Below are 13,285 nucleotides of genomic sequence, written 5' to 3'. Positions count from 1 at the left end.
CTGGTGTTAAATTGGCAGTTTGGTTGTGGTAATTATCAGAGTAAAATATTTGGAAGTGGATTGATATTTGTTTCAGCAATATAAATAAACCTATTGCATGGAAGAAATTAGATGTACCAATTTCTCTCTCACTAAATAGTGCCAAACAGTACATTACATTTCTTTGCATTGTTTCCTTTCCCTTCCCTGTCACGTTAAGATAGTTCAAAAGTTAGTAAAGTTTACTATCTTCAGTGCTAGTCTGTCTGATAATGTCACACACGTATCTTATTCAATGTTCTCTGCTTTCCAGCGAGACAAAGATGGCAGCAAAGTGACCTACAGTGGTGGCAACTCCTGGACAAGGTCCGTATCGACCGCAAGAAGTTAGTTATACAGACACCAAGGTGATTGGAAACGGATCTTTTGGTGTTGTGTATCAAGCCAAAACTCTGCGATTCAGGAGAGCTGTGGCCATTAGAAAGTTCTTCAGGACAAAAGATTAAGGTGGAGATTTATATGAAACTTAAGTTGTCTTTAAAATATTCTGTATTTCTACTCTGATTGCAGGTTCTTTGGTGACTTGCTTTTCATGGTGTACATATACTTAATATTGCAACTTGAATCACTATCATAATAATTTTGCTTTGTGTGAAGGAAGAAGTTTGAAGTCCTAATTTGAAGGTGTTAGTTACATTTCTTGTATCAAAGTATTTGTGGTCTCAGGTTGGGTTCCAGTAGCAAACAATTAACTAGGGGAAGTAGGGAAAAGCTCTTTGTTAAAAGTATTATTTTTTGATATGAGAAGACTGCCCTGATCATTAGTAATAAGCAAGTGGGAGAGGATGGGGACGGCAAAGGCCGTCAAGCTTGTTCTAGATAGCTATATCTACAGAGCTAGACTGTGCGGAAGGCCCTTCTCAAGCAGTGAGAGATGCCTCACACCAAGTGAGAAGGAAGTAGACAGAATGAGCACAGGGGAATTGGGACTCAGTGGGAGTTAGGCGCCAGGGGAAATAGACATCTATATTTAATTACTTAGTCCTATCTAAACCTCAATATTAACTTTTGTGTGTTTTCTTATATTAATCTATCTCTACTCCTTTAAATGCACCCTAACTATGGAGGGCGAAGGTGAGCAATGGATTAATCAGGAGAGTGCCACTCAGTGTATTGTTCCAAGTATTGCTGCTGTGTTGGTCCCACAATATCAGAGGGATAAGGTGGGTGAGGTAATACCTTTATTTGACCAACTTCTGTTGGTGAAAGAGACAAGCTTTCAAGCTACAGAGCTCTTTTCAGGTGGTCCTTAATTGCACAGAGTACTTGCTTTGCGGTCAAGTGGTGTATGTCTGCACCTAGTGCAAGCAGCTCGTGGCCCTCAGAGCCCAGGTACAGCATCTTGAGGACAGTGTTGCTGGACATAGGAGCGTCTAGAGATGGTATATAGCAGGGATCAGCAACCTTTGGCATTGGGTAAGCCCCCGGTGGGCTGGGCCAGTTGTTTACCTGCTGCGTCCGCCAGGTTTGGCCAATTGCAGCTCCCACGGCTGTGGTTCGCTGCTACCAGGCCAAAGGGGGCTGCGGGAAGCGGCGCGGGCCGAGGGATATTCTGGCCGCTGCTTCTCACAGCCCCCTTTGGCTTGGAGCAGCGAAATGCGGCCAGTGGGAAGCTGCGGACGCAGCAGGTAAACAAACTGGCCCGGCCCGCCAGGGGCTTACCCTGGCAGGCCGCATGCCAAAGGTTGCCGATCCCTGGTATATAAGGACAGGATTACAAGACCAAATGTAAGCAAAAGGTGCAAGTTAAAGAGAGATGGTCAATTTGAAAATCAAATTTTCATCTTAAAGTTGGACACCTATTTGTAACACCTCAGATTGGTTCCCCCCCCCAAACCCAGTCCATCTTGTTTTTTTCCCAGTTGCTTACTTTGAGCATTTTGGCAGCACTTTGTGTATAGTCATTTTCATTGGTGGTGGTTGTACTTCTGGTTTCCTGTTCTAGCATGATGACATCACTCTCATGGACTGCTTTACCAGAGCTCACATACATGCTCTTCCTCAGGCCTTGCAACACGGTTATCATCAGTAATGGCATCAGCAAACCTGAATGGCACTGAGTAGGCAGAGACAGGCAAGCACACAGAAAAGGAGGCGGAATGATATATCTTTATAAGGAATCTTGCACTCATTTAAAGCATTTTATTTTAACTCTTCTGAGTGAGAAACCAGACGTAACTTTTTGCATTGTTGTTCTGTCTACCAGAATGCCATTCCTGAACCTTTTACACATGTGGTAATGGCTGGCCTGGGAAGGCATGCCACATATTGTGAGGGCAGTGAAGAGAGAATTCTATGGATGGGGATTAGGTAAATGGTAGAGCTAGTCTGTTTTGAGAGAGAGGTATTACAATCCTCTTTGTGCGTTTTCAAGGGAGGCTAGTTAACTATTACCACTGCTAATGTCATAATTGTAAGATGCAAGGTAGTACATTGGGACCAATTCTTTACTTCGTTACAGCTTGTGCATTCCATGGACTTTACTGGAGTTTCACTGGGTTTAAAAGTCAGAATTTGGCCCAGAGTGCTAGTTTCTGTGGGTCAAACCTTAAGACCTTAGCAGTGGTAACAGTTTAAGTGATCTCATCTTTTCTTTATAAATCAGCATGGGTGGTTGTGTGATGCACTTAAACATAGGCAGTTGTTACTCCTTCAGTAACAGTGATGCAGTACAGTAATGTTCCTAGGTTATAGCTTCTAACTTTTCAACTTCCTTTAAGCAATTAAGAGAAAATAAATTGTAGCTTGAAATTAACATCTGTATTACCTATGTTTCCCTATTCAGTTCAGGAAAGGCTCCTGATTTCAGCAGGATTGCTCACTGAAGTGAGCATAATATTATTATCCTCCTCTTTATGGCTCCTAGCTAATTGGTTAGGCAAGGATGTGTATCAGCAGTATATATGTCCAGTTTGCAAAAGCCATAATAATCCTGGCTAGGAGCAAGTAATAGTAAGTTCCCTACAGGATGGGCACCAAGTCCTTTCCTTTATCTTGTGCAGCAACCAAGCACACTGTCAGATGAACAAGGTGTGCAATTTTGCTAGCCTTATTGGATAGACACACTCAGAGTGTAGTTAATATATGAAAACTGAAGGCTAAATCACACTGGCCATCCAAGAAGCTAGGGCATCAAGCACCACTGCTGCTCTTGAGTGGCCATGGATTTGATTTGGGGGAAACGTGTGCTTGTTCACAGGAAATGCATATCACTGTCTGTAAATTCCATATCTGATCTGGAATTGAACTTGATCCTCCCTTCTGACCAAAGAATGTGGCTAAGGCCAATGGTTAGGTTCAGTGTCCTTTAAAAACTTGTCAGCCCGCTTCTGAGTCAGCTGGAAGGCATAAAGGAGCATTGGGAGACTCTCCTTTCCTCTCTTGATAGGGTGTTGCATCCCAGCATGGCTGACTTGGGAAGAAGGGTTCAAGCTCAAGTCTTTTGTATGCTAGATTTCCTTGGAAATCTGCCACCATTTCACTATTACTGGTATGGCTCTGCTGGTGGTGGTAACTCAGGAAGTACTAGTGTAGACAGGACTCGGGTAGCTTCAGCTGTTTGCCTTCTGTGGGTAGCACATCTAGCCTGTCAGGTTCAACCTGTAGATATCTGTAACTTGATAAATCCTTTATTGTGTCCTCCTTTGTGTGTGTGTGTGTGTGTGTGTGTGTGATTTTTTTATTTTTTTAAAAAGAAGCCATTAGACTTAAAATACACAGCTTAATAGGTCTAAGATCCATTTCATTCCAAAAATATGAGATATTTCCAATGAGAAACAACAGTATTGATGCTGAGGGCGATATTCGGAAGGGAGTTTCCAGTCTCATATTCTCAAGTGTGGAAGGAAGGGTATATGTAGGGGGAAAAACATATTGGCAAGATTGGCAAGTTTTGTGTGTATTTCCATGTGTGAGTCTGTGGAGAACAGGAAGTTGAGAAATGCTACCTTTCATGTTAAGTTTAATCTGGAAGTTAGTAGCTGTAGTTGGAATTGCCAGGCCAGCACATGATACTTCTTAAGCTGATCTGTCAGGTTTGTTATAGGAAATATGGAAAACCCTTTTTTTAACCTTCCATCCATTTTGGGTCTCCATGCATTCTGTAACTGAAGCAGCAGCACTACATTGTTTAAGCATGAGAAAGGCAATATATTGACAACATTGGCACATGATTAGTTTAATTTGGCAACTGAGATGTCCTATAGAAAGCTCCATGGTTAAAATTGTCAGGGAAGCATATATTGACTACTTCTACATTTTAAAGATTTTTCTTTATTGTGGAATTGAACACCCAGTGTTAATTGGTCATGTAGAGAAATAATGAACTAATGCAGTGATGTTGTTTATCACTGGGTGTACAAAGGACAACTTTCCAAATGAATAATTCTACTGAATTCTGTAATGCAGTCTCTAATTTCCTTCACCTTTTTAATATGAATGTACTGACCAAGGAGATTTAAATTTTGTTGTGCAGTGTTCCTGGCTCTTGTGATCAAGTCAGAGCACAACATGCTAGGATCCGATGTGTCTGTGGGCCTCGTCTCCACGTTAAAGATAAGGATGACTGCAGTCACTTCAGTTCATGTAAATTAGGTGTTACCCATGCAGTTCTTAGTTGAGCAAAGTGTGAGCACCCCAAATTTAGTGGAATCATTCCCATGTTGCTGGTTCTGTCGGTACTTTGAGAGGTGACTAGGCTGGTTGAATGCCGTTGGCACATAGGAATAGTAGTCTATAGGAAACACATTCAGAAAGTTTACAAATACATTTGTCAGCTTGTCTTAATTTTTACATGTATTTTCATCCATACCTGTTTTATACGTAGCTTCTTAACTGGTGCAGCCTAATTTATGTGATTTTTATTTTTCTTGTCTAAATTTTAAGTGAAATTATATTTTTATTAGCTTGTGATTACTATTCTGAGGATTTATGTTCACAGACCATGTATCAATCGTGTTTCTCTCCGTTTCTTTGAGAAATGCAGTAAAATGTTAATTGATACATTGGCACAAATAATGGACATTCCAGAGGAAGAATATTCATATTCCTACATATATTTTAAGAACATTTCCGGATATGAATAAATCAGCTTCTAGCATAATCTCCTAATTGACTACCAGTAGTGACTGTAACCATTCATGTCAAGGTGCATACAGGCAATCCTTGACTTTACAACATTCGACTTTTGACGAACAGTACTTACGACATCTTCTGAATTGACGCCCTGATTCGACTTATGACAGTTGGTTTCAACTTTACGATGCTTGGTCCCACAATGGAGTGGATTGCGGTTCTGCGTTATGATGGTTCGACTTACGATGCAAATTTCGGGAACCAATTGTGTCGTAAGTCCAAGGACTGTCTGTATTGGAGTCTGCAGGCCATCTCCATCTTAACAGTGAATGTGGCTGTGTTCTATTTTGTATTCAGGTAAGTTAGATTTGGTGTCAAGCCTCTGGAAAGCTGCAGATGTGGACCTCAAATTGGGGTAAAACTTAGATACTTTGGGGGGGGGGGTGTGTGTGTGTATATATTTTTTACAAGATACCTGTTATCATGGAATGTGGCTGCTACACATTCAGTTTCGAATCAACAAATGAATCCCCAGTAAGTGACTCAGAATGAGAATTTAGCCCCGTTCCTGATGGCAATGGTAATAAAAAACCTGAATTAAATAAGTTAATTTTTTATGGTGTCAGAGTAAAAAACTTTAGCTCTGGCTGCCCACCAGTGTGCACATGTTCCATAGGTGAGGACCCTTTACTCCTGAGGGCATTCTGCACCAAAAAATTAGAAATTCTGCACACCGTATTTTAAAATTCTGTAAGTTTTATTTGTCCATAAATAAAAGAAGAGGCTCCAGCTTGGCTGCACAAAGGTAGGAGATCACCCTGCAGCCACCCCCACCCTCACTCCTGGAGGACGGACTCAGTGGAGAGGCTGCACCAGACCCTGACACAGCACAAGGGCTGGGCCTTCCCCAGAAGCATCCTAGAGTCTTGCCCCTCTGCACCAGGTGTGGGGCAGGCAGGCTCAACCAGGCAGTATCCAGGTGTGAAGGGGCAGTGTGGGGGGATCCAGGTGTGGGGTGAGAGGGTTCTGTGTGGGAAAATCTGGGTGCAGGCAGCTCAGTGCCGGAGGTCTAGGTTTGGGGGCATCTGGATGCACAGAGGCTCGTTGTGGGGATTCCAGGTGCAGGGGAAATGGGACTCTGCAGGGGCTTCCAGGTGAAGGTGACTGGTGCTCAGTGGAGGGGTCTGGGTGTGAGGTCTCAGTGGGGGAGCCTGGGTGCTGGAGGAGGGGGGCTTGGTGGGCTGGGGGTCTGGGCACAGCTAGTTGCGGGTCAGTGGCATGGGTGTCTGGATGTGGGGGCTCAGCTTGGTGTGGGGTGGGGCTTGTCAGGATGGGGGTTTGAGTGCAGGGAGCTCAGTGGGGGGTGTCTGGGGTGCAGGGGGGTTCTAGATGCACTGGTTGAAGTTCAGTGGGGTGGGGTTCAGATATGGAGTGCTAGGGATGTTCTGGGTGTACGGGGTGAGGTGTGGCAGGGGTGTCTGGGTATGGAAAGTCTGGATGAACAGGGGTTGGGAGGATGGGGGATCAGCTCCGCATACAGTATATCGTCCTCCCCATCCCCCCACTGCAGCTGAGGAGTGATGGGAGCAGGAAGCAGAGGAGGATGCTGAGCTTCCTGCAGTTGGGGAAGGTATGTGGGGTGGGTCTGACGTAGCCCCACCAACTCCTTGCAGGGGAAGAGGAAGCTCTGTCCTTTCCTGTCTCCAGCCCAGCTGGGACTAGCAGCTGATCCTGGCTCAGGCTAGGAGCCACTGGCTGGGGTGTCCCCTGCCCCGTGGTGATTTACCTCTCTGCTGGCTGCTTTGGGTGCCTGAAACATTGTACCTGCACTGCTAGGAAGTGGTGTGTGACTGCTCTTGCGTCTTTCCTTTGCTTCCCTGTTTTTTTCTGTGGGAAAGCAAAGAAATCTGCAGGGGAAATGAATTCTGCACACATGCAGTGGCACAGAATTCCCCCAGGATTAAATTGCAGCTTTCACCTTGGAAGATTCAGTTTCAGGAACTGACAGCCAAAGTATTCCAGCATACTTTATTGGGTTTTTTGTGTGTGGCTTTACAACTGCTGTAAAATATTAATGTTAATTTGAAGTTTCCTCAGCCATAAGAATGAGCTTATGAAAATACAGCTGGTATAGTCATTGAGCAGTGCATGCACTAAACAATTTGCTATCTTGCTGTTCCCATGAAATGGGAAGTAGTTGCTGTCTCTATGCGTATGCCTTTTTGCATTTGTAAAATGTCTTTTTGAATAGCTGAATGTTATAGCATAATGAAGCAACCAGAAGGTAAGATAAGCATTTTGAGCATTCAGCTTGCTTGCCTTTCTCGGGGGTGGGTGCACTTTTGTAAGCTGTCTCAAATGTTTCTCAAAAAAAGCCTGCTCTTCTCCAAATCCTGCCTGGTACATATCAAACTGCTAAATATAGAAGGACCTCTTCAAAACGGTCAGCATCCATTGTTTGTGTTAATTTCCTTACAGCTACTTTGGTTGCAAATTGTGAAGAATGATATGTGATGATGGGTAAAATTTTCAAAAGCACCTAAATCACTCTTGCAAATGAGACTTAGGGCTTGTTTACACTTGAAAAGCTCCAGCAGCACAGCTGCAACTGCACTGCTGTAATGCTTCAGTGTAGACACTCACTACAGTGATAGGAGGGGTTCTCTTGTAGTTTGTAGTTAATCCACCACCCTGAGAGGCAGTAGCTAGGTCAACAGAAGAATTCTTACCATGGAATGGGGGTGCTACACATTCAGTTTTGAATTCTTCTGTTGACCTAAGCTCTTCTATGCCGGGGGTTAGGTCGGTCTAACTACATCGCTCGAGTTGTGGATTTTCACACCCCTGAGCGACATAGTTGGCTTAACATAGTAGACTTAACTTTTGAGAGTAGACCTGGTTGGAGGCACTTACAAACTTAAATTCCATCCACTTAGGCTCCTAAATCATTTAGGCAGCTTTGGAAAATTTCCCCAGTGTCTCTTTCTATTGTGTTAGCAGCTCACTACATTAAAAGGTTTTTTCCCTTTTGTGATTGATGGCTGCCACTATCTGCACACTTAAAGAATGCTCTCCTTTGTCTAATCAGACTTATTGATACCTTTCACTTCCAGAAGGACGGTGGCTCATAGTCCCTGTTGTGGACTGAGTCTTTGAAATAGGTTTATCTGGAATTCCTCCCAGTGTCATCCCTGGCCTCTTTCTCATTCTCCTCCTCCTCCTCCTCATGTTCCTGTTACGCCTCTGGTGTTTAGGGCAGTGACGAAGCTCCTCCGGTCCTGTCTGTTTCTGGCAAGTCTTTCAGTGGTTCCCCAGCTGTGCCCCAGGTTTTTCAGCTCGACTTCCACAGCTCTTCACCAGGTTGTTTTCAGGCGGCCTCGTTTTCGCTTGCCTTCACATGTCCATCTTATTGCTGCTCTGGTGATGGAATCAGTTTCCATCCGAAGCACGTGACCGATCCATCTCCAGTGCCTCCTGGCAATGATGGTGCTCAGATCCTCTTGGCTGCACTGTGTCAATAAATCTTGGTTTGAAATTGTTCTGGACCAAAAAATACGGAGGATTTTTCTGAGGCAGGTTGTATGGAATGAAGACAGTTTGGACATGTCATACTTTCTCATTTCCCAGCATTCTGCACTATAAGTTGAATGTACACAACTCTGATAAATCTTGAGTTTAGTTTTGGTGTCGTATTTAGATGATTTCCAGACAGTATTTAAGCTCTTGAAGGTGTTCTTGGCTTTATTGATTTTGTTCTGGATGTCCTGGCTTGTTCCACCGCCTTGGCTGATAAGTGCTGCCCAACTATGTGAATGTTTCTACATTGGTAAGAATATAATCCTCTACCTGTACTGGTGTTGGTGAAGCAATAGTAAAGGCATGATATCTGTCTTATTGCAGTTGATTTTTCAGTCCAATTTGCTGGCTGAATGCGTTGAATTGAGTTGTTTTTTCTTGTATATGGTGTTGGGTATTGTGACAAAGTTCCTCCTCTACCTTGGTGGGTCTTGTGCTTATTGGCAGATTTGCTCGCCTCGGAGATTGACAGCAGCCCTCAGTTTGGCCGTTTTTGTGAACCCACAGTCCAGGTCAACTCCTCCTGTGTCTGATCAGGAGTTGGGAGGTTTGGGGGGAACCTGGGCCCGCCCTCTACTCTGGGTTCCAGCCCAGGGCCCTGTGGAATGCAGCTGTCTAGAGCGCCTCCTGAAACATCTTTGACAGCTACAACTCCCTAGGCTACTTCCCCATGGCCTCCTCCCAACACCTTCTTTATCCTCATCACAGGACCTTGCTCCTGGTGTCTGATAATGCTTGTACTCCTCAGTCCTCCAGCAGTACACCTTCTGACTCTCAACTCCTAGTGCCTCTTGCTCCCAGTTCCTCACATGCACACCACAAACTGAAGTGAGCTCCTTTTTAAACCCAGGTCCCCTGATTAGCCTGCCTTAATTAATTCTAGCAGCTTCTTGATTGGCTGCAGGGGTGTTCTAATCAGCCTGTCTGCCTTAATTGTTTCCAGAAAGTTCCTGATTGTTCTGGAACCTTCCATTACCTTAGCTAAACTCTCCTGTAGCCATCTGGCCTGACGCTGTCACAGTATGCGATAGGAGAGCGACATCATCTGCGAAGTCCAGATCTTTAAGGGATGAGAAGATTGTCTTTCTCTTATGAGAGCTAGACTGAAAGGGAAACATAATATCGCCCTGATTCAGTGCTATGCTCCAACAAATGACAGTGATGAAGTAAAGAGAACAAATTCTACCTTATGCTACAAGTGGAGTTAGGTTGTGGCGTGGTACTCTTCTAACTACTGTCATGGGAGACCTGAATGCCATGGTCGGTAAGGACAATACAAACAATGGAAAGACATGGGTGGCACCATGAATGAAACAGAGAAAAGCTTGTTGATTTCTGTAATATGAATGACCTCCGTGGAACCCTATTTGTGAAATTCACAAGCTGACATGAAGTTCTCCAAATGGCAGAGATAAAAACCAGATTGATCATATCATGATCAATGGCAAATGGCGACGCTCACTGACAGATGTGAAAGTGAAAAGGGGGGCAGATGTTGGTAGCGACCACCACCTTGTGACAGCCTCCATCAAGCTAAAACTGAGAAGTGTGGGTCCACCAAACAAGGGACATAGATGTTATGATATTGACAAGCTAAAGTCCCTTGAAATACAGAAAGCCTTTGTTCTGCAGTTAAAGAACAGGTTTCAAGCAGACCTTTCTCATTCTTTGTGAATGAATTTGTCCATCGTTCTCAGCTGTTTAACATGGAGGACAGATGGAATTTATGCATTTTTAAAATCTGCTGGGTTTCTAGGAACTGCATTCCCTGTTGCAGAGAAGTCAGCCTGATATGACAGAGTGAACCCGATGACTTCATAGTTCTGTGTCTCCATTTTTTTCTACTAGTCTTGTTGCTTGGGATGTAGACAGTTCTTCCTGCCAGCATATTAAAGACGTGCAGAGTTTCTATTATCAGTCCCCTGTACATAAGGAGCTTGTTGGTTGAGGATCTGTAGTTGGTTTTTCTCCAAAGGTGCAAAAAAAACCCTCTTTGATCTGACCGGTAAATTTTATCAAAGACTATTTTCTTTCTTTGCCACTTAAACTGTAACAGAGCTGCATGTGGCTCTGGAGCCACGGTTTGGCCACCCTGGCATAATTTAACAAGTGTAACACTGAGGCCACTCAGACAGCTGCAGCAGCACAGAAGCCAGCAAACAGAGCTCTAAATGGGAGTTTGAGTGGGAGTTCTGTTGGAGGCGTTTGGGGGAAGACTAAGAAGCCAGGCAAAGGAACAGACAGGCTAGCGAAGGGAGTGTGTGATGGTCTGGCAGTGTTTTGGTGCTCGTTGGGGGTTTGTTTAGCTGTGGGTGGTGGTTTTGGTTTGGTTTGTGTTTCCTGGGCTAACAGGACTTAGGTGAGAAGGCGATGATAGACACAGAGGCATCAGTGGTAGTGACCAAGCAGTGGAGGACACAATGAAGATGACTGGATGTAGAAGCTGTGGCATGTACATGATTCTGGAGGGGGTACCTGAAAAGAGTTTTGTCTGCATGAAGTGCTGCCTGATAGAGCTGATGGAAAAAAGATCTGAGGATTGGAGATGCAGGTGGAAACTCTGGTTGAGTTTAGAAGCGGGTTTGAGCAGATGATGGAGCAAAGACATGAGGAGGCTGAAGGGAAAAGCTTAGACTTGCAGATGGAAGCAGGACCAAAGAACTCTGAGGGGAGACTGCTGGGTGAGGAAAGTGGACAGTGGAAGCATGTGACTAAGAGAACCAGGCAGAGGAAAAGGTGGACAAGTGAAGGAGAAACAGAGCTCAGGAACAGGTTTGCAGAGTTGGAAAGTGAAGCAGGGGCATAGCAGGAGATCATTGAAGGTGAGAGGAAGGAAGAGAAAAGCAACGTGTCCTATAGGAAGAGGGCAAGAGCCAATGGAGATAATACCAAATATGAGCCCCAGGAGGATACAGGATGGGTTGCAGAGGATTGCAAGGGGCAATAGAAATCGAGAGGACTTGCAGCCAGACGGAACAGGGGATAGACTGGAGAATCGCACCATCGCCAGGAAAAGGCAGGTCTACGTGACTGGGGACTCCTTACTGAGAAGAATAGACAGGCCTGTAACCAGTGCTGATCCAGAGAACAGAAGGGTGTGCTGTCTGTCGGGGGCTAAGATACTGGATGTGGACCTGAGGCTGAAGAGAATCCTAATGGGAGCGGGAAGGAATCCACTGATCGTCCTTCATGGGGGAACAAATGATACTGATTAGATTCTTGCTGGAAAGTATCAAGGGAGACTATGCCAGGCTGGGGAAGACATGTAAGGAAATCGAGGCTCAGGTGATCTTCAGTGTGGTTCTGTTCCTAGAGAAGGGCAACAAAGGTCTGACAAGATTATGATGCTCAACAGATGGCTCAGGCGCTGGTGCTGTAAGGAGGGCTTTGGGATGTATAGCCACTGGGAAGCATTCATGGACAGAGAAGTGTTCTCTCGGGATGGACTTCACCTGAGTAAATAGAGAAATAGACTTCTAGGATGGAGGCTGGCACAACTGATCAAGAGAGCTTTAAACTAGGAATTTGGGGGAGATGGTTGGGAGATGTCCAGGTAATCTCCACACCGGGTTTGAACATTCAGAGGGAAGAAAATGAAGTAAGAAAGGATACAGCTGTGGATAGGAGAATGGACATAAGGAGGAAAGGTAATGTATGTACCAGTCTAATAGGTGATGCTGGCGGTAGAATGTGAATGAGGCCAAACAGCAAAAATTAAGATGTTTGTACACTAATGTGAGGAGCCTAGCTAACAAAATGGAGGAACTAGAGCTACTGGTGCAGGAAGTGAAACCAGATATTACATGGTGGAATAGTAGTCATGACTGGACTACAGGTATTGAAGGGTATGTGCTGTTTAGGAAAGACAGAAATAAAGGCAAAGGTGGTATAGTAGCATTGTATATGATGATGTAGACTGTAAAGAAATAATAAATGATGGAATGGATAAGACAGAGTCTGTCTGGGTAAAAATCACATTGGGGAAGAAGGCTACTAGAGCAGGCAACCTATGGCACACGTGCCAAAGATGGCATGCGAGCCGATATTTAATGGCACCCTGCTGCCTGCTGGGTCCCGCTCGCCGGCCCTGCTCAGCCCGCTGCCGAACCCAGGCCGGGACCCCGGCAGACAGCAGCATGCCATTAAAAATCCTGCCAGCCCTGGCCCGCTCTTCTCCCCCCCCCCCACTGCCCCTGCGGGGGCAGGGTGAAAAAGCTTGGTCCTGCCGGCTGCTGCTGCAGGGCAGGCAAGCTCCCCCCTCCCCCGCCTCTTCTCCCAGTGTGCTGGGTTCCTGCCCCTCCTCCTCTTCCTCCATTCGGCCGATCAGCTGATGGCCCTTGTGGGTAGGGGGAGAAGCAGAGCTGCAGCGTGCTCGCTGCTCGGGGTGGGGGGAAGGCCGAGAAGAGGTGGGGAGGGGAATCAAGGCATATCCCCTCCAGCCCCCTGTCGTGAGCCGCTCTGGGCAGGGGCTGAGAGCAACCCCCCTAGCTCACACCTTCAGCCCTCTGCTCTGACCCCTGCACCCCCCCCCACACGCCTCCTGCCCTGACCCCTGCACCCCCCTCACATACACCTAGCCCTCACTCTAGCACCCCCC

At 45.5% G+C, this 13,285-nt stretch overlaps 1 protein-coding gene across 6 annotated transcripts in view; it reads left to right on the top strand.

The window, feature by feature from the left end:
- Positions 1-294: 294 nt before the first annotated feature.
- The window catches only part of GSK3B (glycogen synthase kinase 3 beta), a 184,074-nt gene continuing 171,083 nt past the window's right edge, over positions 295-13,285 (top strand). For all 6 annotated transcript variants that reach the window (XM_043512569.1, XM_043512573.1, XM_043512581.1 and 3 more), the window contains exon 1: positions 295-486. The gene's annotated coding sequence lies outside the window, so the exon portion shown is untranslated. The remainder of the gene's footprint in view (positions 487-13,285) is intronic.

This window comes from Dermochelys coriacea, chromosome 1 (genome assembly GCF_009764565.3).
Source record: "Dermochelys coriacea isolate rDerCor1 chromosome 1, rDerCor1.pri.v4, whole genome shotgun sequence".
Taxonomy (NCBI): domain Eukaryota; kingdom Metazoa; phylum Chordata; order Testudines; family Dermochelyidae; genus Dermochelys; species Dermochelys coriacea.
This window is presented reverse-complemented; position numbering and strand designations above follow the sequence as displayed.